The sequence below is a fragment of the Thunnus albacares genome, chromosome 18 (genome assembly GCF_914725855.1).
Source record: "Thunnus albacares chromosome 18, fThuAlb1.1, whole genome shotgun sequence".
Lineage (NCBI taxonomy): Eukaryota > Metazoa > Chordata > Actinopteri > Scombriformes > Scombridae > Thunnus > Thunnus albacares.
In genome coordinates this window covers 18,796,805-18,823,932 of record NC_058123.1, presented here as the reverse complement: position 1 = coordinate 18,823,932, position 27,128 = coordinate 18,796,805, and the positions used below count along the sequence as shown (strand labels likewise).

The 27,128-nt window shown below is 39.3% G+C and overlaps 1 protein-coding gene and 1 long non-coding RNA gene across 4 annotated transcripts in view; one reads left to right on the top strand and one right to left on the bottom strand.

The window, feature by feature from the left end:
- Positions 1–27,128, top strand: part of si:dkey-112m2.1 (transmembrane protein 132C) — a 177,473-nt gene that overhangs the window by 7,292 nt on the left and 143,053 nt on the right. The window lies entirely within an intron of this gene.
- Positions 438–26,919, bottom strand: LOC122968707. Its single transcript, XR_006398870.1, has 4 exons — positions 26,035–26,919; positions 21,687–21,692; positions 4,766–4,772; positions 438–449 (listed from the first exon to the last, which is right to left on the bottom strand). It is a non-coding gene; the product is annotated as an uncharacterized LOC122968707 (long non-coding RNA).

Here is a 27,128-nt window from a genome sequence, read left to right as displayed (position 1 = left end):
ACCCCCTGTCTCCTTGGAATTACATTTTTTAGGAAACATAATTATGAGTTTGTGTATGTGGCAACAAAAGCACTTAAAAGTTATGGGAAGATGAAATGATTTAATTTCAGTTTAATTAACAATATATCCTCATTATTTTGATTTAACAAAAAATGTAATTGAGAGGGCATTACGTTTCTGTCAAAACATATTGGCAGTTGGAAAATAAATTTTAATTAATCAAATGTTGTCTCCCCCATACGGTCAGGCTAATGTAAAAAGCCTTACCATGGCAACTGTATTGTATCTTGGTAAGGGAGAAAAAAAACCCCAATATCTGATGTAAAATGAGAAATCGTTTCTGAGTTGTTTATTGCAACATTAATCTTTTCGTAGGAAAGACCTTAAGTGAAGAAAATAATCAGAGAAAAGTTCAATTCTAACACAGGCATACAGTATATGAGCTGTGCCTGGATGACCCAGATAAACAGCTCTTCTTAGGGGTGCTGACACTGAATGCTTTTTTGGCAAAGAAGGATTTTTAATTGATTCAGTGGATTTGAAGCATTTCTGGTCTCCCGCTGATACACCCTTTTTTCCCACCTGGCACACCTTATGTTTTTGGAGAAATGCTCAGAGCACCCAAGCAGAAGTGGGTATTTGTTTTGTTAGATTATGTCTGTAGTAAAGACATAACATTTAGGGAATGGAGGCTGTTTCATCAGCAGAAAATATCATAAACAATATCTGGCTGGAGAGCTGTTATTGAAATGGGTGGTGATGTTTTTTTTTTTTTCTTTCTTTAGTCAGCTAATAATATTACCTAATGTCATTAGCTGTGCAAGCTAAGTGATTGACAGCAGCTGACTTTACTGTACAAGGACAGTCCAGCCCTGTGCAGAGAATTCAAAATACAGCAATAATGGTCTTTCCAAGCCAACAAAGTGTGTCGAGCATGATTGCTCAGATAGATGTGTTTTTGTTTTGTTTTGGGTTTTTTTTTTGCAATTATTGATAATTATAATTGGAAAAACACTATTCACGTCTGGTGCTGCTCAGCTCATGAAAATACTGAGGCATACTTTGAGTTAAAACTTTGAATTCAGAAAAGCGTGGGCTTTAGACAGCATGACAAATGAAAGGATTTTACTCCTTAACTATTTCTTCAGTTATAGGACATGGTCATTTGCTTTCCCAGAAATCCATAGGATGTAAGCCACCGGGGGAAAAGAAATGTGCAAAGTGTCATTCTTTTCCCACAGGTTTTGCTTTACTAATAGGATCAAAGACGAAAAGGATGAAATGGAGAATAATCGATATATGACAGCATTAAGATGAAACATTTCCCTGCTTTCTCCTTTCACTGTGGGTGTTTGGAGGATTGGGGAATACAGCGCGCCTAACCATGGCTGGCGCATGAAGATCCGTGCCGATGCACCCCGACACACATAATCACACACAAACGCACGTGTGCAGCATCACTAAAGCTTTTGTGACACGTTGTAGCAGCACACTGTAAACACACATACACACACAGTCTGATCTCCTTGGGCAAACAACTTCACAGCCATCCAACTGGGAAAGGATCGCACTCTGCGGGAGGTCTGGAGACAATTAGCATAACTAACAGAACACTCAGCGCTCACCCAGTGAATCAGAAGGAAATGAAAGAACCTACGCAATCAGAGCAGAGAGAAAATGTTAACAGAATTTTTGTCACTTCCTCTATGAAAGATAGACACAGATCACATATTTATCTCGCTTCACCGGCTTAGGTCCCACAAGACTTTGGAGGTATAGTACATGCTCTCCTCTCTTCCAAGTCTGTCACTTGGGCTTCAACCCCCTGCTGAGGTGGCCTCGCACTGCATCACTTTATGGAAAAAGGAGAAGTTTTGCAATAAGTTGTCAGAGAGAGACAATAACCTTTTCCTTTTCTTGTATTTCTGAAGAGAGTTATGTCACTTTTTGTGCAGATACTGCAGGTACCAAGGAAGAGACGATGACAAAAGTAATAGGAGATTGTTCTGGTATTGCTGTTATCTGTCCAGGTCAGAGCAGCAAGCTATTGCCTCAGTGTTTTTTGGGTCCAGCAGGGGAATCTGATTGATAACAGTGGAAATAGTCCTGATGGGCGGCACTGTCATGAAGTCTTTTTCTTGTTTCTGTAAGTCCCCAAAGCCACAGCATTTCTCAGTCTGTCTATATCTATCTGTCTCTTCTTTGCCTGGTTTAGCTGAATGTCTGACTCTGCTTAAAAGCTGTTTCTCATTGATTGATTTAGCACCCGGTTCATCAGATGTTAAGAGATGAGAAAATAACCACTCGAAAAGTTCAGCACAACAACAGCAAAAGAGAAGAAAAAAAAAAAAAAAACTCCCCACACAGACAGGTGAATTTTAATTTCAAACTTGATGGACACTTCAGAATTGAAACCTGAGGGGAAGCTATTCCACACCTTTAGGAATGTGGCTCCCAAACCAAGACTCAATTCCCTTACCAATTTTCAGCAACACTGCCTCAAGAGAGGTAAACATTGCTGAGGGCTCCAGCCAATAAAAAAATGTATTAGCAATAGGGCTTCCATCTTCCAAAACCTATATCCATATAGGTGTTAATACTTTCACGCAGCAAGCCAAGTGAGGCTCAGAACACTTCAACCATAGTGATAAATAGATTGGAATAGTGTCAGCACTTTTCAAACTAAATAATTATGTAATATTTGCCTCAGATTACCAGAAATGTGCAGTCATGCATGGAACATCTGATAGGTGAAACAAACTAGAGCACTGACAGTTTGTATTCTATATGTTAATGTGCTAAGTATGCACAGTATGCAGTTGCCTCCAGATGTTTTAACAGTATAACTTTGTGTAAGCACAAAATATAGGGTCAGGCATCGTTTCATATAGTACCAAGGTGTTGTGGATTGCTTTTCAGTGGCTATATGGTTTATTTGGCCCTGTGATACACTGGCCAGGAGAATGAGACACAAATATTGATCGATCTGCTGGCTTCAGGCCAGACCTGAACTCAAAATTGTGAGCAGCCTTAAAAAACTGTTATTTGGTCAATTTCTAGTTAACATTAAATGTGCTGATGGCCAGTTGGTAGGCCCTATTAGGTCAGAAAATTGCAATCTGTGCAGCCGTGCAGCAGATGTCATCACGGAATGAGAAAAATCTGTTTTTAAGCCTCAACAGTTGAGCATTGTGTATGTGTGTGTTTGTGTGTACATTAGCAGTGTTAACATACAAACTCTCAGCCTCTTAATTTTTCGCATAGTTTGCCCAAATATGGCTCTGTAATCAGAAATGTGAATCCTCACATATGGTCTTCTTCATTGTCACCCTCATTTATTCTGCTCCCCCTCCTCTCTCCTCTCCCCACCTACCATCCTCCATCCTCCCCCTCACCTTCATATCGTCATCATCTTTCTTCTTCCCCTTTCATCACCAACAACCTTTCTCCTTCCCCTCTTCATTTACCTCTTTTTCCTCACATGTTCCAGTTTCTTTCATCAAAGAGCAAAGCTGAACAGACAAATAGAGAAATATCATGGGCAAATTTGAGAGGATTTTTGCTGGCAGGTTTTTCCTTCTAACAGTACAATATATAGGAATTCTTGATTACTACCAGCAAAAAATTGCATCATATTAGGATCTCCATGCAATATGTTTAATATCACTTGGTACAAACAGGAAGGATAAAGAAAATGTTTCCACTAATGTATAAATAATGAGTTGTTTAATAATGTACTTGTCATTTAAAGGGGACTCATATTTCAGTCATATATATAATGTTACAATGTTCATATTAAACATGGCCAAAGTGTTCAAATAATGAGGTAAATGTATAGAAGTAATCCCTGTGAGCAAAAAGCACCGGCTTCAGACTGCTCTGAACGCTCAGTTTCCAACGTTTTTTTTCTACTTCCAGCCTGAGCTGACGTCAACTCATGACGGATTTCTTTATATCGTCATCTGCTCCACACACAGCGCACAAGTTCACCGCTCCGCTCCAAGAACATTATGGCATTTTTCCAATGTTTTGGGGGTAGTCACGCCGAGCATGACTCGAGTCATGAGTTGAGCTGGCACCCTGTGAGTGTTTTTCCATTACACAGCATGGCTAAATAAATAAGTTGTTTACCTGTTGGAGGTGTGCTGGTCGTCTGCAGCCCTTCATCAAACATCTCACTGTGGCAGTTTCTGCTCGGCTGATTCTCTCTGATCCACTGAACAAATAGCTCCAAATATGCCCATATCTTCTTCTTATTATTATTGGTTTTTCGTGGCAGTTGGCATCCATCCATCACCATCTACTGGATTTAAACTAAAATTTCAACTGACTAAATAAAATAGTCATTTTATTTCTCACCCATTTCCCACTCTGCTATAATTTTTTAGATGTTTTCAGAGAAACTAAAAGCTTCTCTCAGCAGCTGCTGCACACCTTCTCCAGAAACCCCCACAGCAACCAGAAATCTCCTTGCTGTATCTACAATTATGTCAATTTTCTCAGATTTTCTTTCTTCTTCAGCAGCACTGTTAATTACCATTGCCAAAAAGGCCAGAAACCTCACCTGATCCTTATAAAACAAAACTTGTCATGTTTTCTAGCTGATTTTTCCTCCTTAGCTTCTTGTCTCACATCACAATATTTCTTACTTACTTCCTCATGCTTAAGTCTCTTCGTAGATGTAACCCTGATTATTTCTGCCTCTGTCACTCTCTTTGGATATTTAGCCTCCCATGCTACATGATTCCCTTTGCAGAGAAGACACTCTGGAGCTTTCTCACAGCCTCCTTCACAATCATTCTCCCCACATTTACCACATGTGGCAAAATCACTCCTAAATACAAACAATGACCAAACTTCCAACAATTCTTACACTGCAAAGGTTTGGGAACATACTGCCATACTGGGTACAACACGTGATCCAAGAACACTCTAACAGGCGAGTACTCCAAATCAAAGTGAAGCATAACAGATTTAGTTTTATACTTTTTCATTAACTACTTCGTCCAACCTCTTCATTCTATTGATGTCACCCCTTTACACTCTTTAAATCTCCTTGCATCCACTCTATGTGAGACTCCATCAACAACACCTTTTATTGGAGCTTCCTTGCTAAGCGGAAAACATGCCACTGGGTACATATCCATCCCAGAACCCACCAAGATTTTCAAGGCTTTTTCCATCTATATCTTTGAAATACACACAACAACTATCAAGCCGGATTGTTTCCTGTCGATCAGTTTAACTTCGCACACTTCATTCTTAATCCATCTTGCCACAGTGTGCTTTTCTGACAAAGCTCCACATCCAGCACCTTCTTTCGAAACCCAAATCTTCATTCCAACCATGTAGGTTTCTTTTTCATGTTCACTCTCACTATGACTCAGTGAATCACCTTTCTTTTTCTTTCTCTTCGCCGAGGCTCTCCCACTTTTAACTTCAAAATTCTCATCTTCCATTTCCGCTTGTTACCTTTCCATTTTCCAACTCCATTCCTCCATTACTGTTCTCTTGGCCATCTCCATATCTTGTTGTGTTGACCATTTTTTATTTAATTTCCTGTAAATTCTTCACAATAAAGTCGCCCATTATTTATTCATTTAAAAGCTTTTAATATGAAGTGGCAAAAGCAGGAAATGTTGGTTTTTCATCAGCAGTACCATGACTCTGATACAGCTGCCCCTCAGCAGGCTTCTAAAAAGTTGGCCAATCAGAACAGAGTGGGTTCATTGGGAGGGAGGCCTTAAAGAGACAGGAGATAAGACTGCCTGTTAAGAGACAGAGGCTGAACTGAGGGGTTGTATCAAAGGCCAGTATAAGATAAATAACGAGTTTTCTGAACTGTGAATCATGCAAAGTTACTTTAGTGGAGTCCCAGAATAAAAATATAGAGCTGGTAATGAGCACAATAGGTCCCCTTTAAATACATGGAATGATGCTCTTTTAATCATTTCTAGTATAGAAGTTCAGTTGTTCTGTGTTATATGGTATGGTATATGGTAACATAATCACATCACAAAAAAGTAAAAGTTCAACACAAAAACTACCCCTAGCCTGTTGCCACTAGTTACTTGTTTCATACTCTTGGCCCATAAATGTTATGATCTGTTTCAGCTATGCTGTAAATATAGTTTCCCTCATTTTATCACCCCCACAATGCAGTCGACAACAAGGCATTGGCCTGCAGAATCTGCTGACCCATATGTCATGCTTTATTCCTGTTATCCATGATAAGATCCTTTATCCACATTTCCACTGTGTCCATTGCATCTTCCACTCTGTCTCCATGAACTCATTACTTTTACTCTTCCGCCATCTCCATGGCCTTTCTTCTCTTTAGAATTTAATTATCACGGGTAACCAGACCTACCAATGTGCATTCTCACCTGCATCAATCTAAATAGAAGAGGAACGACCAATCCACTGCCTGCTCGGCCTGGTTGCACAGACCCGACTAAGAGACAAAATGAAGAAGGCAGGGCTTGTTGCGCTGAGCTCCGATTTTGCAATTTCCTTCCATACCTGCCTCCTGTGTTGGGCTGCTGAGTTATACATGAAGAACTAAATCTCTGCCTCAATTTTTAGAGCTTTTGCTTCATCCTGTTCCAACATTTGTCAACACACAGGAGATTTGAAGGCTTTGGAAAACTGGTTGATCAGATTACCCTAAATATCTGATCACTTTTAGGCCATAATGTGTATTTTCAGTGCTTTTAATCTAAGCTTAGCATGTGCCTGCACCCTATCTAAGGCAATAACAGTGATTTTATTATGTCTCTTATTTAGTCATCCTCTCCCCTTTTCCCATATGAGCAATATACTGTGCTGCTCCTAGCATGCCCAGGGCCAGAACTGGGCCCAGTGCCTCATTAATAGAGGATAAATCAGCTCTTAAAAGGTCCATATAGGGGGGGAGCCGAAATGTATCCAAAGCCGAAGGATTTAAACAGAGACATGAAATCCCCTTTGTTTCGCTGTGGGCTTGGAGCTGAGTGAGTGAGCCTTGTGTGGGCTCTTGGTACCGGTCTGGGGCCTCTTGGGTGCCAGTATTTTCCAGCAGGTAATTGGGCGTCTCTGAGCCAGTGTGTGTGTGTGTGTGTGTGTGTGTGTGTGTAATCTCTATGAATACAGTGTTTCAGGCTGTAGTGAGGATACATGCCCTTCACTACACCCTAACCAAAGTAGGCATGAAGGGACACATGCCACTTTTATTTAAGGTAACTGATGAGGTAGACAGCTGGACTGATGTGGTCCACTCATGTCTTAAACCTCACAGCCTGAGGTGTGATTTCTATCTGCACTTTAATTTTCTTTAGTTTGTCATCCTTCTGGTTTGGTCCCCATGTGGGTTTCCTTGATGGCTTCCCAGGAGGGTAACTGACTGATATTGATTTTAAATAATTTAATATAAAAATAGGTTGGGGATATATCATTGTCCCCCCCTCCCTCCCAATGCTTTATAGAACAGAATATAAAATATGCCAAGCTCATTTTCACTTGACAACTCGCCAGCTCTCTAATTGTTAAGGTCATGAGATTTTTTTGGACCAAAAAACGAAAAAGAAAGTCTCAGGAGCCAGAAAATGTTGAGAAATCCTGTGATATATTGTCGTGCAGTGAAGAAGAACTGACAGAACAGCATGCTACATGTTTGTCCTTGTATTGCAATGCAATCTTTGTTCTATATCGTGCATGCCAGGATGCAGAATCAGATAGCTTTTCTTTATGCAGTGACTGCCTGTCCGGCACAGTTATCTGCAACAGCAGATGTGTAGCCTTTGTTTAAACCACAACAGTTGGTTAGTAAAGACAGATATCACTGAGTCAATGTCAGACATATATAGTTTGGGGTACATTTTAAAGGTTGTAAATTGTGTGTGTGTGGTGGTTGTGTGGTAGGATTGTTAAAAAGCATATAAAGCCAGGTTGCAAAGATTATTTTCATAACTGATTAAGCTGTTGATTATTTTTGTGAATAATCAATTCATCATTTAGTTGTTGACAGTTTTAAGACCTCAGATAGTAGAATAGTGAATAGTGAAAAATGACCCTTACAGATTCTCACAGCTAAAAGTGATGTTTTCAAGTTTCCTGTTTTGTCCGACCAACAGACCAAAACCTAAAAACATTCATTTACAACGATATAATATAGAGAAAAGCAGCAAAACCTTAAATTTAAGAATCTAAAATTAGCAAGTGGTTGGCATTTCTCCTTGATAAATGACCTGCTGAAAAGAAGTTGATAAATGTTCTGTTGACAGAATGAGTAATTAACTACTACTAACACCACTACCTCCAATATAGAGTAATTTCTCAAGTCAGTTTTAAAACAATAGTCAGGTGACCATATGTACATTGCTGTAATGATCCCTCTGTTCATACAGGCCATTAAAAGACCCACTCCTAACATGTTTCAAAAGGAACATGGGGGATAAAATGTCCTCTTTGCATTTCCACATACATTGTTTGCGTTGTGAGCTGCAGTGGATGGATAGTAACACAAATAGTAAATTTTGTACGAAGAAGACCTTGACTTTGGAAGATATCCACTTGACTCAAACTGCTAAAGCCTCATATTTAGATAGGTTTAATTACATTTTTGCACAGAAAGAGGACTGTGCACTTCCATTGCAGGAAGAGATCTCTTAATGGCCAATATGAACTGCAGGAATAATTGCAGCACGCAAAAACAATTTCAATGTACACATGTTCAGCTGACTATAGTCAGACTTGAAAAACTGCGAACTTCTCCTTTTTATAAAACAGATGGGCATGCTAGCAACTCTGTGAGGCTGTACACTTGTTCTAAAAAAAACTGTTAGTACTGAAACTGAAATTTAGACCTGATGGTGGTTCTAGACAAAAAGTCAGGGGATCTTCAAAGTCATTAGGATTCATCCTCGGGGGAACATGAATTTCTGCACCAAAATATGCGCCAATCCATCCAACAGATGTTGAGATATTTAACTGAATAAATGAAAAATTTGACCTGTTGGTGGCACTAAATGCAAAGTTGTTGTATCCCCAAAGTCATTTTGATTCATCATCTGGGAACGATGAATGTCTGAACAAAATTTCATGGCAATCCATCTAATAGTTGATGAGATATTTAAGTCTGGAGCAAAGCGGTGGACCGACAGACAGATTGACCAAAAGACCAACATTGGCTTTCATAGAGCTATGCCACTAACATGGCTAAAATGTACTATATGTATAGTATGTGGACTATGAATTAGTGGCAAAGGGTGTTTATAGCCTGGAGCACAGTGAGGACACAAACATTTGCAAATCTTTAAAAGCCAACGTTTATATTGAGAAAATGACTTGAGGAATTCTCCTTGTTGTTGCTGTTCAGATAGTAAAGTACAAAAAAATGTTATTCAGGTGAAATAAAAAGGAACTGGAGCTTAAAAACAATAGTTATAGATAAAAATTGAAGGAGTCAGAAAGTAAAAAAAAAACAACAAATTGAATCAGCCTGGCAAAAACAAAACACAGATTACCTTTCATCATAGTGAGGAACCCTGCTATTCAAAAATTGTACCTTTCAGGTCTTGCATCAAACACTTTCACTCTCTGTAGTATATTATTTTGTCTACTTGCCTTCAAAACATGTTTGCTTTGCTTGTCTACAGTGTGAGTATGAGTAAGCACTGCAAACATTTATCTTGCCATTCTTAGGTTGGATTTCCTCTTAAGCCAGGATATACCTCCAATCTGTAAAGCTAATTATTACCACTTCCATCCTGATGTCGTACAGGGAAGAGGTTCTTTCATATGTAGATTTGATTAAATTATGCCATGGTGAGCTCATTAGATTGGATTTACATTTAAAAATGTTTTTGTGCTCCGTCCAGCCCCCCTCACCCCCCCGCCTCCTCACGATTCCGAGTGCTGCAATCACAGGATTCTGATGACCTGACATTTCCTGGCCAGCTTTCCACCGCCGCAGCACTGCATGCTCACAAAGTCGTGTCTCCTCATCAAAGCTAGGAAACGGCACCATGCTGCTTTTAAATTCATGGTTCACTTTGCTATATTAAACACTCTCATGGTTTTGTAATGGGTCTAGCTGGTTAATTAAGTGGGTTAGAAAGCAGATCAAAGGGTCCTGCTAGATACAATCAGTATTTTGGACCATATCGGCTGTGTAGAGTACAGACACCAAATTTGTGTCAGTCAGTCAGGAGTGCGACGCTTTGCTCATCCTGTGTACTGTCAGGATTTAATTTTTGAGGAAATCCTCTGTTTGTTTGTTTTTACAGAACAGTAACTAATAAATAACTCTTTCTCTCTGAAATTTCAACCTTAACCAGGGGTCTTTACTTTTTCATTGAAAACCATGTGATGAAACACAATTTATATTTGTTGAAGTTGTTTTGCTTAAGGATTTGAGCTGGCCTGTCTACTGATAAATCTGCAGTATGACTGACTGTTTTAGGTTAACTTGTTTAAAGAAAGCAGTGGATCTAATCGAGAGAAAAAGAAAAAAAAATTAGAGATGTAGCCATCAATCATAAACCCCCGTTTTTCCAGCTGTCAAATTACCTCTGCACCATCATGCCACCCCCGACTGAAATTTTATCGAAAAAGAACACTTTATCTTTCCAGCTGGAATAAGAACACTTTATCTTTCCAGCTGTCAGAGTGATGATCGGCTAGTTGACTATGACGTTAGCGCTACGGTATGCCCATTAAGTTTCACCGCTCAACATTTAGGGACGAATAAGCTGCTGCACACCCAGCAGTGCATACAGCACGCAAACCATAGAGGATAAGGTATGTGCATGAGTATTAACATCATAAATTGCTGCTGTATTTCCATTTGCTCACAGCTGCTTTTTTTTTTTTTTTTTTTTTCATAATGATTTTCCCCCTTTTTTGGCTGATGTGATATTACACACGAGAATAATAGTGGTAGAATAAAAGGAAGGATTGAGGGCTTATCTGGCTCTGCAGGTGTGGTATTACAGCCTTCTCAATGGGAATCAGACTTGTGGTGTGAAGTATAAGCTCCTGCACTGCGCAGAGCATTCTGTACATAATCCCAGTGCACTTTCCCATAACTGGTAGCTGGGACAAAGTGAAGGGCACACAGTCTTTTGGCAGCATGACACTGACAAGCGGCCACTGAGAGAAGGGGGTTGGAAGGGGTGGGAGGGGGGCACGAGTCCTTGTCGGGCTTTGTGAGGTTTGTGATGCTGCCGTGGCTCAGCGCTGCCAGGGAGAAATCTTCTCCAATCCGTCGTAAAGGCTGCTCCTCTTTCCCTTTCATTGTTAAATAACACACACAAAAGAGAAAAAGAAACACACAAATGATAGGCTGATAATGTTATTAGAGAAGAAAAGGCTAAAGAAGACTCATTTTACTGTACTGAGAAATGGGTTCAATGTGACCGAAACTAATATCTTACTAAATATAACATTATCTTATCAAATAAGCTCATTATATATTATTAGTGATGTAATACATTTAGATGGATCATCCTTCAAAGCAGTGCAGGAAAGGAAAGTGAAATGAATCTTTTTTTTTTTTTTTTTTACTATGTAACCAATCTACTTTTGTGCTGCACAGTGTTTGGCTCAGCTAATCAAAAATCAGTCCTGTGTTATGTACCCATCTATTTTCATTCTACATTGTGGTGAAATGAGACAGTGGATCTGGACCACTGAATATTCAGCGAGTCTTTGTAGACTAATTATTATGTGTGTCTTCATAAACTTGGGGACTGCATGCGGTGACTGAATAAGGCAGAGCAGAAAATAAATTGATTTCTTGCTTTGATGTAGCTGTGTTGTGTGCATAAGTGTCTGATGAGGGGCTGCGTGAAATAAAGAAATCTTATTCTTTATTTCTTTTGTATGATAATTCGGGGCAGCTACAGTACATCGCATGGCGCCGAATCCCTGTCTCAGCACAAGGATTGCAGAAAAGCTATTCTGGGCTGTGGCAAAATTAATGGAACATTTTATTGGTGCAGGTCATGTTTGTGGTGTTGCGGCATTGTAATGAAGAAGAATGTTCAGGAATGTTGAGGAGGTGGAACACTAAAATGCCCCCGGCAGGCTCTGCTCGCTATTGAATGGGAAATAAGTCCATCATGGGGAAAGCTTGCTCAAAACAAGTAATGATTAATGTGAGTTTGGATTTGTTTGCACACATGTTTGCTGATGGAGTTTGTGTAATATGTGCATACAAATACACAAACATCAGGATATGTGCATACATATACACTCATATGAACAAATGTTAAAGTTATTCAAGCATTCAGGCACATCGCCCACATTTATGCGCACACACACACACTCTTATATATACATAAAGGTTGGCCACAATAATAGGTGCCAAATGTATAAGTAGTGTGGAAAATGGGTCTGTACAAAAATTGCTTTCAATTGTGCCTTAAATCTGTATGTTAAATACTTCACTTGTCTGAATTTTTTTTTCTGCCAGCTAAACTTTTCGATTGAACTTCAATTGAAGTTCATTTTTGAACACCTCTGAGACAAAAAGATGGAATAAACTGCTCGTGTGTGTCCATCGATGTCAATGAGCACAAATTGAAACTTTAAAGTGGGACTGAAAACTTTGAAACTGCTGCATTTAGCAATTTCACCTCAGTAAAGCATCGGCACATTAATTTTGAGACATTAGTGCAATTAATGCAAACAAATGAGACCATTAGATCTCAGCAACCATTCGCTTCTGTTTTGCATTTTAAAAAGCGAGTGAGTAAAAAGTAGGTTTTGTGGAACAAATGAAACTTGCTTGACTTAAAACTAATCATCACACAAGACTGTTCCTGTTTTGTTTAGTCATTAAATAGGCCTTCTTTAATTTCAACAGTCTTTTTTCATGAGCAGCAACCATCAGCCAGTCATAATAAAGTAGAGGTTAATTACTTGTGCCAAATGCACAAGTAAATAGTAGTAGTAAAGAAGGGTGAAGTGAAATGATCAGCTGGTGTTGGATGATGTCTAATACCCCTTTTAGACCAAGGTAGTTCGAGGGCCGGTGCCAGTGCCTAATCTTGAAGCAGTTCTTGGCGTTTCGACAGCCAAAGAGCTGGATCTCGGCCAGGAAAACTGGTTCCAGAGTAAAACTAAATCTCCAACATTGGGGTGGAGATTTTGAGCCAGGCTAAAAGCTGTAAATATGTCTCTTCATTAAATTTTAATATTTTTTCAGGCGAGAAAGTAACCATTTACATTCCCAATATGTGGTCAGTTTATTCAAATAATGCCTGTTTGGAAATTTGCTGACTATGTTTTCAGGGATGTGAGGAGCTGCCCGAGTTAGTCACAGTCATGTGTCTGCATCACATCCATCTTTTGCACAGATTACATTAATAAATAATTCTTATTGGCTTTTTTCTCGCAAAGCTTTTATTGCACTTGCAGTAACGTACAAGTGTAGTTGTTGCTATCTGTCTCTTCTCTGATCCGCTCCGTGTGTGTGGAGCCGGAGGGGCTGAGCCCCGCCCTCAGTGAAACACAGAGCAGAGGAGAGAAACAGCGCAACCATAAATGACAGTAAAAAGCAGTAAAGACTCTCACACTGAGCTGAAATGAAACAAGTGCACATAAATTAGGTAAATAACATGAATAAACATAGTATCACAATAACACATAGTGGCACAACAAACTGCATAGATCATATGTAGTTGTTGTGCTTGAAGTTTTTCTTGTCTTGAAGTTCTTCTTTTTTTCTGTTTTATGGCAGGTATTTTATGGCAGGCGTTATGGTGCATTACTGCCACCTACTATGTTTGAGTTTGGAGTCCTTGAAGTTAGCTTTGCTAGGAAACTGGAGGCGTGTACAGTTATGTAACAACTTGGCTCTCTAGCCTGTGGAAAAGCAAGCTCGTTCTTAGAGGATTTGCTAGTTGAACCAACTGTGGACCAGCACCAGCCCAGTACCAGTACTAGGATCCAGTTGGTGGTAAGGGGGTATAAGATGGATATTTTACTCCAATTAAAATGCCCTGATGAAAACAGGAGCCGCACAAAATGCAGACAAGGCTTCCACTAGCAAACAAATAATAAATATGGACCTGCCAGTAACGTGTTGCTTCTCTGCAGCAAAGAGCAGCTAAAGGCCTTCGTTTTAGTCTCACAGTGCACAAAGTAACCCCACTGTCTGTGCAAACATATATATTGCTCCAGGAATACTTTGTGATGGACGTTTCTGGGAAACCTGATGGAAAGGTTGAAGTTATGGGACCACTCACACTCACACTGCTCATTACATATGTGACATGACTCAGGATGTGTTGTTTCCACTTGTGGAGCAGGTAAGAGCCGTTCCACATTCTGCATTACATCTAGTTTTTTTTTTTTTTTAGCCTTCCCATTCCATTAAAGAGTATTTTACACACACCTCTTTCTGCCTGTCTTTGTCTCAAACCCATGAGGTACATACATCATTTCAATAGAGTAACTGCAGCACACACAGGGTGTATGGAAATATTCAGTATTGTTAATGCTGCTAAAATGTTTGTTGAAGATGTCTGAATCAGAAGACACATCTGAAACTGACTAAAAACAAAAACAACCAAAAACAAATATAATACAGACTAATAAACTGAATCATTCGAACACAATAATAGAAAATGGAGCTACATTATCATTTTGAATGTCATTATTTTCCTAATCAGATCACAATACACTCACCACAGTATTGTTTTGTTTCACCTTTTGAGGCATTTTGAGTGTCCTTGGCATAAAAAAATGTTTATGAACTCCTGAGAGAAAGGCTACGGTTCTGGCCAGAGTTAAAGTAAAGCCCAAATCGATTTCAAGGCTGTAGTGTTTGCTGTCATCTCCTGGATCTTTGCCCTGTCTCTCCTGTGAATCTTCACTTAACCAACTATAATGTATCAAAAAGAGCAAAAAGTCAGGAAGAATACATCTAAAAATGCCACATATAGCACATTTGAGTCTACAGTATGAAGAGGAATTTACTGATCAGCTATTTCATTATCTGAGGAAACAATAACTTTGTTACACCACTGTCTTAAGGATTTAACTGCCTTTATCTCCCAGGAAAGAAAGAGGAATGACTCTTCTATACAGTAGAATAACTAAAGCTGGAGTGAAGGGGCATCTCCGTGCACTTTAGTTGCTGAGTCAGGTCAGTCTGGTTCACCAGAGGGCATCCAGTCAGGATATGGAGGATGTTCTTATGTTAATGAAGGGATTGTCCACCACCGCTTGTCCGAGCACTTTTTGTTGCTTTGGTGAGTTTGCACAGATGACCACACAATCAAACCAAAAACTCAGCACAATACGGCTACTTTGAAGACTCACTTTAGTCAAATACCACTCTTATATATGGTCACATACAGCTCATACAGGGTGAAAATGAGTACTGACTCTGTTTCCAAAAATATGCTGCTCCTTATTCATGTTCCATTACCTCCTCCCTTCCACATTTGGAGGTGAAGGGGTATGAGGTAGACACAGTGGCTTGAGTCAGGATATACAGTAACTATAGGAGTTTACCGATCCAACTTTTCTCTCTCCTTTTCTCTACCTGTGCTTTACTTTTCCCACATTTATAATCTGCATACCTCACTGCGACTGGAATACTTTTCTGTAGGTAACATGAAACCTACAAATAACTGAGTGGGCCACCTGAATGAACATAACTTATTGTGAGAACCTTGAATTTTAAAATGACATCAACAAAAAAACTGTATATAATGATAGACATAACCAGGTGTGATGTGACCGAGAATTGCAGTTTATGGTTGGCGCCATCTTCTCTATTTGGAGCCAGAACCTTCCAAATAAGTGGTGCGGGATCTTGCGTTTCACACTCTGGAAACACTCCCCGCTACTTTGGACCAAAGTGAACGTGAGCTACTTTAGCTAAATTGTGCTAACAGGACAGGTATCATAATCAAGTGACATTAAACTTACCAAAATGTTGCAATGATAGTCTGACTCAGTGCGAGTCCTGGAGCCAGGGGAGAGCAACAGGCGATCAACGCTGCTGTCAATCAACGCTCACATGGCAGATATCAAAGCTACTAGCAAAGTCCTCAAATGTTATAATGGAGCAATAGTTTCCAACATTTTTCCAGCATACTCATTAGAGGGCCTGAATTTAGTGATTGAGACCATAATGACTCATTGAAAACAACATGACTGATACCAATAAGTGAGTTAAGTTAAGTTAGCTTTTTCAGCACAAATCTATAGTAATAACAGCACAATTTTTATGTATAATCTCCTGTGATCCAGTTCAACACTGTCAGGAAGAAGTCATGTAGCGGCATGAGCCAAAAGAATCACAGCAACTGGTTGGCTGAAGGCTGAAAACTGGAGATTGAATACTTGATTAATGAAGTGTTGGAAAGTGTAAAGTGACAGCATTTTAGAGGAAGTTTAGAGGGAATGTTGTAAATCTGTGAAGTTATAAGTTTGAATGTTTTGATATAAGGTGAGCTGTAATGTAAAATGGGAGGAGAAATACCCTGGGCTTAGATATTCAGTTTAAGAGAAGGCTTTTGGCTCTGTTTTGAACTACTCAACACATGACTGACCAAAGTCCAAAAAATGAGCTTTCTCATGAGCGTTTCTCATTTCTCATTTGAGGCGCATTGGGCCCATAGTTTGTGCGCAGCATGCATTCATTCAGGTCTTTTTTTTTTTTTACAGTAGGAAGTGGCTTTTTTGGCTCCATACACCACTGAGCACCTTTCATAGGAATGAACGGGGCCTTGCTTCTGACACTGTATCCAGTTCTCTTTATACATCCATGGTATGCTTCCCTGAAAAAAAAGCAGATTTTCCTGATCTGAATATGTGCATTTTAAGATGCGAAAGATGCGAAGCAAAATTGGATAACAATAGCTTATAACCATATCAGTGGACAATAACATAAATTATCTTTCAAGGAATAATGCAAGAGAATCAGTTTAAAGCTGCAATATATTAGTCTGAAGGAAATGAAGAACCAACAAGAATTTGGAGGGGAAAAAAATGATGCCAAAAGCCTTCTCTTAAACTGAATATCTAAGCCAAGGATATTTCTCCTCCCACTTTACATTACAGTGTAATTGCTTTTCACCAAACTTTGTTTTGGGGTAATTATAGTTATGTATGACCCATTTATTTTTGAGAAGGCAGTACTTTTTCTCATCTGTTAGTGGTTTATTTTTCAACTTGGCTGAATCCAGCTCATGTAGAAACGTGTCTTCTTTAACTGATGTCAGCTCTCTTGTCTCTCATCTTGCTCTTCTCTCTTGTCACCTTTCTTCTCCTCCAGTAATGCTCTGCTTGTCTGGTGTCTCTCTCTTGTTTTCCTCACTGTCTCTTGTGCTCTTTTGGTCAGCCTCCTTTTCTGTGTCTTTCTTCTTTCCATAACCTGCTCTCTCTCCTTCATATCCTCTTGTCTCTTTGCATTCAACAATATTCTTGTCTGTTCACTTCTCTGTCCATCTTCAACTCTTTGTTCTCTTTCTTCTCCTCCTCTCTCACCCTCTGTGTTCACTGCCTGTCCTTTTCTTTGTGACTCCTCACTTTTGTCTCCTGCCAGTGGGATATAAATAATTTAGTAAAATTAGATACATGTTCTTTATTTCATTCTTTTGCTTGAGATTGCATTATGTGCAGTATAGTGTGCAGTACCTGCAGCTCTTCCTCTGTCATCTCCATCGCCTTCTCTCTTTCTCTTTCTCTCATTCACCTCTTGTCCCACATTTTCTTCTCCTGTCTCAAAACTCAGCTTTATATGTCTTATTTTTTTCATTCTCTTCTCTGACACAGTGAAGAAAGTAAACACAGGGTCAAATGCTGAACTGAAAGAAAAGCATTTTCCTTAAAGTTTATTCATCTGCCATCTGCCATCAGCTAGCTAAATCACTCAGGTGAAACTAGTCGGCATAAAATGTAATGAATGGCTGCTGTCTGTAGCGTGACCGCACATGAGCTATTTGTCAAATGATGTCTGGGGATGAATGACACTCAACAGTCCTGTAAAATTAAGTAAAAAATCAGTAGTTTGTCTGGTTACCCAAAGTATGCTTCCATTCAGCTACTGCCTGTCAACATGTGTAATCATAGAGTGACCGTGTTGAGCAAATGATACTGTAGTAATGACAACAATATCCACTTGCCACACACACACAAATCCTATAAAGCAGGTTATGTTCTGAAGTATTCATGTACGCCCACATTCACACAACAACTGACACATACACTATACATGTGCACTATCCTGTGTATATTTACACACAAACATATATGGGCTCACATGCATGCACATGCACCATCGCCATCGCTTTGCTGTACCAAAGTTAAGTCATTTTAAGCAGTTATATCACAATATGCACATTGGAAAAAATACCGAGGTCCTGACCTCAGTGGTGCTTACGGCCACGACTCAACAGTATCAATGCATGGATATAATCTGAAGATTCGTGGACTGTAGCCAAGGATCACCCTCCTTTTTGACCTGTCAGATAAAAACAAACACCAGAAAACAGTGCTGTGCTAAAATCTTTAAAGTTTTAACGATTTACAACAGAGAAAATGTCTTTTGTGTGTGTCCAACAATTGATTCTGCTCTCAAACCTCACTCCAGGGTGTTAGGGAAAATGTCGTGGAATCTTTTTTATTTTACACACTACTATTCATACTGTAGTACCTTTTATCTGACAGATCAATGCTGTCACTATCTGGGGAATACATAAGCAGCATTAACCTAGAGTGTATAACAACAAAAAAACAAGGGATTACCCTGCACGTTCACACACACACACACACACATGCACATGCATATGCACGCACAAGCACATAATTGAGCATCCACTTGCTGACTGATCATGGCAGCGGTGGTCCCAGCTGCTGATAATTGAGAGGATGGGTAAATACCATCTGTGTGTCAGGTGAGAAAGCTTCACCTTTACAGGAGTGTGTGTTGCAGGGAAATGACCAGCATGCTGCTAACAGAAAACAGGCTAATGCCCAAGAGCTGCTCAGTGACCCATGAAAAGATATGACAGTGTCATAACAGCCATCTGGTCTGCCTCTATTGGTTCTATTAATAAATCTCTTCACTAAGCATAGAAGGAGAAGGAGACAAGCGAGGCATGCAGAATAGTTGCATGTCAGAAGCTTCTCTTTCTTACTTTTTGTCCTATCTTTCTCATTCCCTTACTCGCACACACACATAGAGTATATGCACAGACTTTCTCTGGCACCAGCTGTCATTTATGCTGGGGCGTTGCAGTCGGTTCGCAGAGGCACTGATGACTCAGGGCTCCAAGCCAAGGTTGACTTTCCAAAAATATCTAGAATGAAATGCCTCCTGTGTTCTTCAAATATATATTTCAGAATATTTCATACTTTTGTTTCGCACCACTTTGGTTTTGAGCGCTTGTTTAACCGCAAAGAGATAAAACTTTCTAGAAAACGGTAAAAAAAAAATAACATGCCACCGGTGTGTTACCCTGGGGCAAAATGAAACAAGCAAGAGATGCTTTGACAGGGTTCTTCTTATGCAAACAAAAATTAAATTGTCAAGATACAGTAGATTTTGAAAATGAGAAAAGAAATGTAAGTACAATTATATCTCTATCAAATAGTAAATTCAGTGAATAAGTTGTCAATGATTAGCATAGACAGACATGGGGAATATGCAGCTGTGTATGCTCCATACTCAACCTAATGTAAAAAGCCTTTCAATAGCTTCATTATTTCCCTAACAGTCAAACCTTTATTTTGATGCGTTTGCTTATGAGTCCGTCACCGGAGATTGATTTCAGCAAGAAAAGCAGGAGGGGGGGGGGGGGTTGAAAAGGATTGTAACAGGAACTAAAACAGAACTGTGTTTTTGGTACACCATAATTATATTTCAATCATGCAAATGAGCTTGGTTTTGGTAGTTAGAGGGCTGTTGGAGTGTGTAATTGAAAATGCAAAAGATTGTCTCGCATCAAAATGTCGAGGAATGTGCTGGCTGGCTGCTAATCAGAATGGCCCCCACGTCCCGCGCACACTGAATCGCTGCCTCGATCTCTCTAGAATTGAATCGTTTTATCTTAATTAACTGTGCAGAATCCATCCAGGTTTGTGAGAGTGCCAATTTTTTTCAACCTCCCCCCCCCCCCCCCCCCCCCCCCCCCCTTCCCTTCTGCTTTTCCAGCGTGCACGTACAAAAAAAAAAAAAAAGAAATCAGCTCTTTAATAAATATTTCTGGGGCTGACTGTGATATCGACTAGGAGCAGTGATCGAAGGATGGAATGCTGTCAGCTTACTGTAGCTTCATAGACTGTATCTTAAACAGATTGTCTATTCACTGCTGTCAGTGGGGCTGCAGTAATTTTGCCTGGTAGTGTATTGTGCCACACCTCCTCTCCCTTCATTTTTACCTCCGTCACTTCTGGGTTTTTATTTGTGAGTGCATTTTATGTCCTTTGCTGGAAATACCAAATGTGTTATGTAGGGTGATGGAAATTCTCAGGCCAGTTTTAAAGCTGAAGAAACAAAAAGAAAACTTCCCCCTCAAATCACATCAATGGGAAACTCTTGACAACATGTATGCAACATTTGTTTTTAGCTGTCCTTTTTTTACGACTACAGTCTGTCTTCTGTATCTTCACTTTTACTAGCAACATCTTTCCATTAAAATCATCCCCATCAGTGTGGTTTTAGAGCTGCAGGAGTGTGTGAGATTTGTGTTTTCATTAATATGTATGTTCACATACCAAACTCCAGCTGTGAACTTAAGCAAATTTAACTTGCAATTAGAATAAATTAATATTAGAGGAAAAATAAGGGAAGGTAACATAGATTTTAAAAATGCAAAAAGGTAATTTTCTCTTTAGAGTTGATGTTAGATATGATTCTTCCTCCACATATCTTTACTGATTGATAACCCCATGACACTGCAGATAATTTCCTCAATAACAAGCAATTAAATTAAATCATGTTCCCAGTCTGATCCCAGAGCCCGGCATTATTTGAACATGCAATTTCACAGCTTTAATTGCTTGCAGCAATTAAGTAGCCTCTGCTAATTGCTCCATTATGGACACATTGAACATGAATAATGAGAAATTTCATTTAAATTCAGTTTTTGCCTCGCCCATAAGATAAATTCAAAGAGGTCATTTTGTCATAGCAAATTGGTCCTAAAGGCAAGTTTCCCCAATAAGCATACTACTATTGCCCACAGCTCTCACCTCAATTAGAAATATCTGAATATGGAATGTAAAAGTAAAAACATTTGGGCTTTGGGGGTATCGTGTTGGACGGAGTGAGATAAGAGAGAGAAAAGAGATGGAAAAGTGGAGAAAGAGACCACAGCCTCTGCATTATTACACAGCAGAACCCTCCCGAACCAAGGTCACACCAGACGATTTTAACAGTAATTCTACACCTGACTTGACCATCCCAGCATCCTAGGCAGATTATCCTGTAGTGCGAACAGGCTCAGGACTGCAGCCTGTGGCACTGCAGGCTGACAAGATGTTTTCAAACATGTCTGATTTCATCTGGCTCACGTAGTGTGAAGTGGTACAAGACTCACCGAGGCTGAAATCTGAGAGCAACATCGACAACAGATAATCAGAGTTTAGACACAGGGGCAAGAAATGGGGGAAAAAAAGAGAATGAACTAGAGGGTTTAACAACAACAATGCTCACTCAGGCGGGCAATTTACATCAGAGACACTAGACTCTGCTTGTTCTACACATGATACATCGCAAATGGATTGAAAAGTACATGGAAATGGTGAAGTGGCTCAATCAGCCTACACAATAATGGTGTAATTAAAAAAAGGGCAAATTACATGTCATATAACATTCTTGCCTGATATCAGACAGAGTCAGCTCGTTACACTTCAGTCTGACATTGCCTTCACTCTAACTGATTTCCGTGGGGGAGGGGGATTCAATTCAATCACCACTAAACGCTCCGGCTGGTGGTGACGTGGTGGGTGACGTACTGCGAGTTGGGTGGTGCTTAGTTTTGGCTTGTCCATTTTGAACATAGCCACGTCACAAACTTTCTCATATTACAGCTAAACAGTGTACCATGTTTCTGAGAGCATTAGCAGTAGAAGAAGAAATAGGCAATGCAGTAACAGAAGCTCAATTCATATTTGATCAGCACTGCCTAGTTTTACTCCTCCTTGGTTCCGGCGCACAGCTTGACGTTTGACAACAGCTTGACAATGGCGTTCGTCCCGCCCGTGGCACTGATTGGTTAGTCGTTAGTTCCCCATGGCGCTCATTGAGTTGATCGCTTTTTCAACTGAGAAACTGCTGTTTCATGTCATGATGCTGGACCAACAGAAACAGTCAACTCAATTCGGTGGAGTGGGTGGATTCAAAGGTCTGGACTCAGGCAAATAACATTCCTCATCGATGTCAAACTTGCAATAATGTTACTTGTACATTAGCACTGCTGACAAGTTTTCCATAAGGTTTTAGATTGATTTCCCCCCTTCCATGGCATGTGTCGATTTCAGTTTATTTCTAAATAAGCCTGTGTATTACAGTAATCAATATTTTCATATTAGCAATTATTCAAATGACCATGTGTGATATGAAAGGGTCACTCGTAGTGACAAACCCACAGAGAATTATCACTCAAATGTGCAGTTCAACAAGGCTGTTAAGCCCATTGTTTGTTATTCCCACCCGCAGATTTACCAGCATACCAGTCCAGTTTTACTGCTCGTATAGCCCCAGTTTGTGCCTCTCATGTATCAGCATAAATTTGGGTCAAAGAGGTAACCGTCAGTTGTTGAAAACCCCAGACAGTCATTTAAAAACTCTTATGGTATTTTCTGAATCTTCAAAAACTCTTCTAACCTTCTGGATGAAAAAATATTCCAGAGCACACAGCTAAATAACATTTACAGATGATGCTGAGTTTCCCTTAAAACATGATGAAAAAACACAGACATTGTGAAAAGTATCATTTGCTTCATTAAAGCTTAATTCTAGCATGAAAAACAGTTGCTGTTTGGCATTTAACTCATCTCATAAGAGGAAGAACAGACTGACAACCTTTGTACCAACTTTTCTTCACATCTTCAGAAATGGTAAAAAAAACAAACAAAAACCCACAAACAACAAACAACAGTTTTATTCTTTTTTGGCATAAGCCCTGACTGAAACCGAATATGAAGGATGCTCCTTGCATGTCTTTGATGCCTTTCCCACATTTCAAGCTTGGCTAAATGAAAGACAAATGTCTAATTAGCCAGGCAGCAGGTGCAGTGAAATGGTTGGTTTTGGCGGCGGGGAGCATCTCCTCTGGCGGGCTGTAAATATTGACTGTTGTAGATTGGGTGTACTGAGCAGAGCGCAGCAGCTGTGACAGCCGCTGTAGACTTCCTCTCAGCTTGCCATACAAAGTCAGTGTCGCCTGTGTTCGGGGAAGGCTCCAGTCTTCCATGGTGCTCGTGTACACATGAGTGTGTGTCTGCCTTTGTCTGTCTCTGTTTGTGGTTGTGAGTATGCAGAATTGTTTTAGGATAACGCCTACGGTGTTTCTTTTTAAGTGCAGGTTCGTGCACTCTGTACACATGCGGTTCCACTATACATACAGTGCATAGATGTACATGAATGAGTCTACGTGCATTTTTTTGTTGTTGTTGGTGCGTATTTGTGTGTGTGTATGTGTCTGTGTGTGACTGACAGGGTGACAGGCTTTACTGTGGAGCGTTGTCACTGCAGAGTCTCTATGATGTGGTGCTGACGGGGACCTGAGGGAGTCGAGTTCCCGTTTCTCCAGGGTTTAGCTGCAGGCTGAGGTAGAGAAGGAAGACAGAGAAGAAGAAGGAGAAGAGGAGGGAGAGACAGATGGAGGAGGCAAGGTCGAAAAAGATAGATAAATCGAATTCTCAGGGGAGGGAGGGGTAGACAGATAAAATAAGAAAAAGCTGTTTTGATCAAAATTGCTCCTATTTACTCTGCATGAACTTCCCAAATGAACTTTATTTCAAGATGAATAAAAAATAATGCGCTTTATGAAATGAATGGAAATGGATTTAATTAAGTGTCAGCTGCAAAACTAGCAGAGTGGAAAGATTTAAACATTTATTTAAAAGATTCATGCTGCTCTGTACCATGCCCAACTGTAAATGCCATACTGGAGGCATATTTATCTGAATCTGTCCATGAAATTGAATATATTTTTAAACAAAACACCACATTCAGACTCTCCATGTATTATTTATATGTCAAAACTCTCTTTCAAATATTAGATCTTTCAATTCAGCGAGGCACCTTGACGAGAGCGAGAATGTTTGTATGACTCACAAGCTGTCGTTTGCTTTTAGCTGCTGTGTACCACCATAATCAATCACACTAAAGACTCAGATGGGCTTAATCTGATCTCCTGTTATATCTTCATTAAGTCTTTGCTCTTGATGCTGCATAGTAAAGGCCTTCTTCAATCTCTCTCTCTCAATGTCAGCAAACATGTCAGGATCCACAATTACACAAAACTGTTGACTCAATTATTAAAAGTTTTGCACAGCAGTTACTTAACTTGAAAGACACAGTCACACTAGTGCTGAGTGCATATTTTCATTAATCGATTAGTTGATTGACAGAAATTTATTTTCATAATCAGTCATTTAAATGATAAGTCTGGCTCTATTCTCTATTTTTTTAAGACCAAAACCAACTACCTCACTACTTTTCATGCCTAAACCTAACTAAACCTTAAACCTTAAAGTGGCTATTATAAATGATATATATATATATATATAAAAAGGTGACCTCTGCTTTGGTTTAGGATGGATGGACCCATGCTGGCAGTTACATGATGTGACCAATCTCTATGTATTAATAAGAATGATGTAATTCATCCCGCCTAACAAAAGTAACAAGAGAGTGTAGATGTCAGTCCTGAAAAGAGATCCAATCAACTGAATTAATTAAAGTCACCCGTGTGGGTTCACTGGATCACAATGGATCATATGACTACTTGTTCCTCTCAGCTCTATGGAGCTTTAAAGCGTTTTTTTGTTTTGTTTTGTTTTTTGGGGGGGGCTATTTTGTGTTTTTGCATTTTTACTGTTTTGATTCACTCTCACCACTCTCATCAGTAGCATTTACAGATGAGGAAATTGGGAAAATAAAGTGGTCAAATCTTAACTATAAAGGCTCATGCACACCTTCAGTTTCTCCAGACAGACAGCCTGTCCAGGGACACGATAATCAATATTTCATATACAGAGCTGACCAACGACCAAATGAAGCTTTTGTGTAAGGGCCTGTCATTTGTGCCGAGAAGAGGCATCAATGTTTTTGGTTTAGAAGTAGATTTATTTGTTTTCAACAGATAAAGCTGAAACACTTCTTTTCCCCTAACAATGAGGCTGCAATTGGAACTCCTCCCTCCCCCTTTAGGCCTAAGAGCAGGTTTTGCCCCAATATTTCTAATACTTCTATTAATACTTTTTGTCGTATAGTAGAACATGACTTAATGGAAACTACTACTCAACCTCCTCATGACTCCCAGGACTTATCTAGTAAAGAAAGAATAACATTGACAGAGCTAATGAATTCTAAAGATGTAATCAAACCTGCTGACAAGGGAGGTGCCATCTGTGTCCAAGATGCAATTAAATATAAAGCTGAAATTCTCTCCCAACTATCCTATGAGAAATTTTATAAGAAAATGAAGTATGACTGATTCATTTAAAAAAAAGTATTTTCCTACTTGGAAGACGCTAAACATAAGGGTTGGATCTCCAAATCTGAATTTGACTTTTTATACAGCCAACATCCCATTTGACCTGTATTCTACACCCTTTCTAGGATACATACGACATTGGTGAATCCCCCAGTTCGTCCTATAGTGGCTCAGACTGGCTCTTTGTTTTCTCCCTTGTTAGAATTCATAGATTTTTACATAAAGCCTTTTGCACAGACCTTACCATCTTCTATAAAAGATTCTACAGACTTTATAAATAAGATCTATAATCTTAATGATATTCCAGATGACAGACACCGACATACCACATGAGGGATTGTTGTAGGATTTGTAGGATCGAGACAACACATTTGTAGGAGGACAACCGCTTGTTCTTCAATTCTGTTAACTAATCTTTGATTCTTAAGGAAAATAAGAGACAGACTCCCTGGATTCCTAGTTTGTAAGAGCTGACCCTCGGCCTGCAGAACTGACCTTTGTAACCCTCCAAGTGGGGGTTTGATCAGTGATGCTCAACAGACTCAGAAAGACCTCCTAGAAACCATTTCGATAAGTTGAATTACGACACGAACTAAAAGCATGAAATGACCCTAAAGGCCACTTGGACCAGAGGAAAACCACTCCCACCTTATAGATGGAAGACAGGCTCTTATCACCAAAGCCATAAACTAATCCACATTCCTGAGGACTTTCTGAAGCCCCTTTCAAATCTGAGACAAACCCAAAATTCATGTAAATTCAATGTCTAATCATCATGTAACTTATATCATGTTATTTGTCATGTAAATACAAGAAGAACAGTATAACTTTCATAGATGTATGACTATCTACTAAAGAGATATAAGACTTAGATTGTATTATCCTTTTATACTAACAGGTAACAATACTGCTCCTCTATTGACAAGAGTTAAATTCCCTTATGTGAAGAGTTAGTGAATGTTTAATAACCATGTATTTGTATTTTTAAGTGTTTAACTTATGATCCATTAACCTCATAGACAGTCATATTTTAGTAGTGAAATTAGACAAGTAGTTTGGTTGAAAGAATGAAGTTTCTAAAATAATGAGAATGTAAAGATAATATTTGAAGGATTTGAGTGTAAAGTTTCTTTTATTGTTAAACAATAGTCACGTTGAATTCTTTTATATTATAAAGGAAGTTATGTCAACTTATATATAAATATGTTTCTGAAAGTAATCTAATCACGTAAGTGTTGCCTAACTTTATTTCCTTTCACTATAATATTAAACTTTATTTCAGAAAATGATTTAAGATGTGTAAATAGTTTGAGAAAGTTGAACTAATGAAGGTTGTATGCTTAGACATCGTGAAGTGTTAATATGAAGGTTAATGTTTGTTATTAGAAGAACTGACTTATCATGAATCATGTAAATTGCTTAACTGTTTTTGAATGGATTTACAAATATGATACAAGC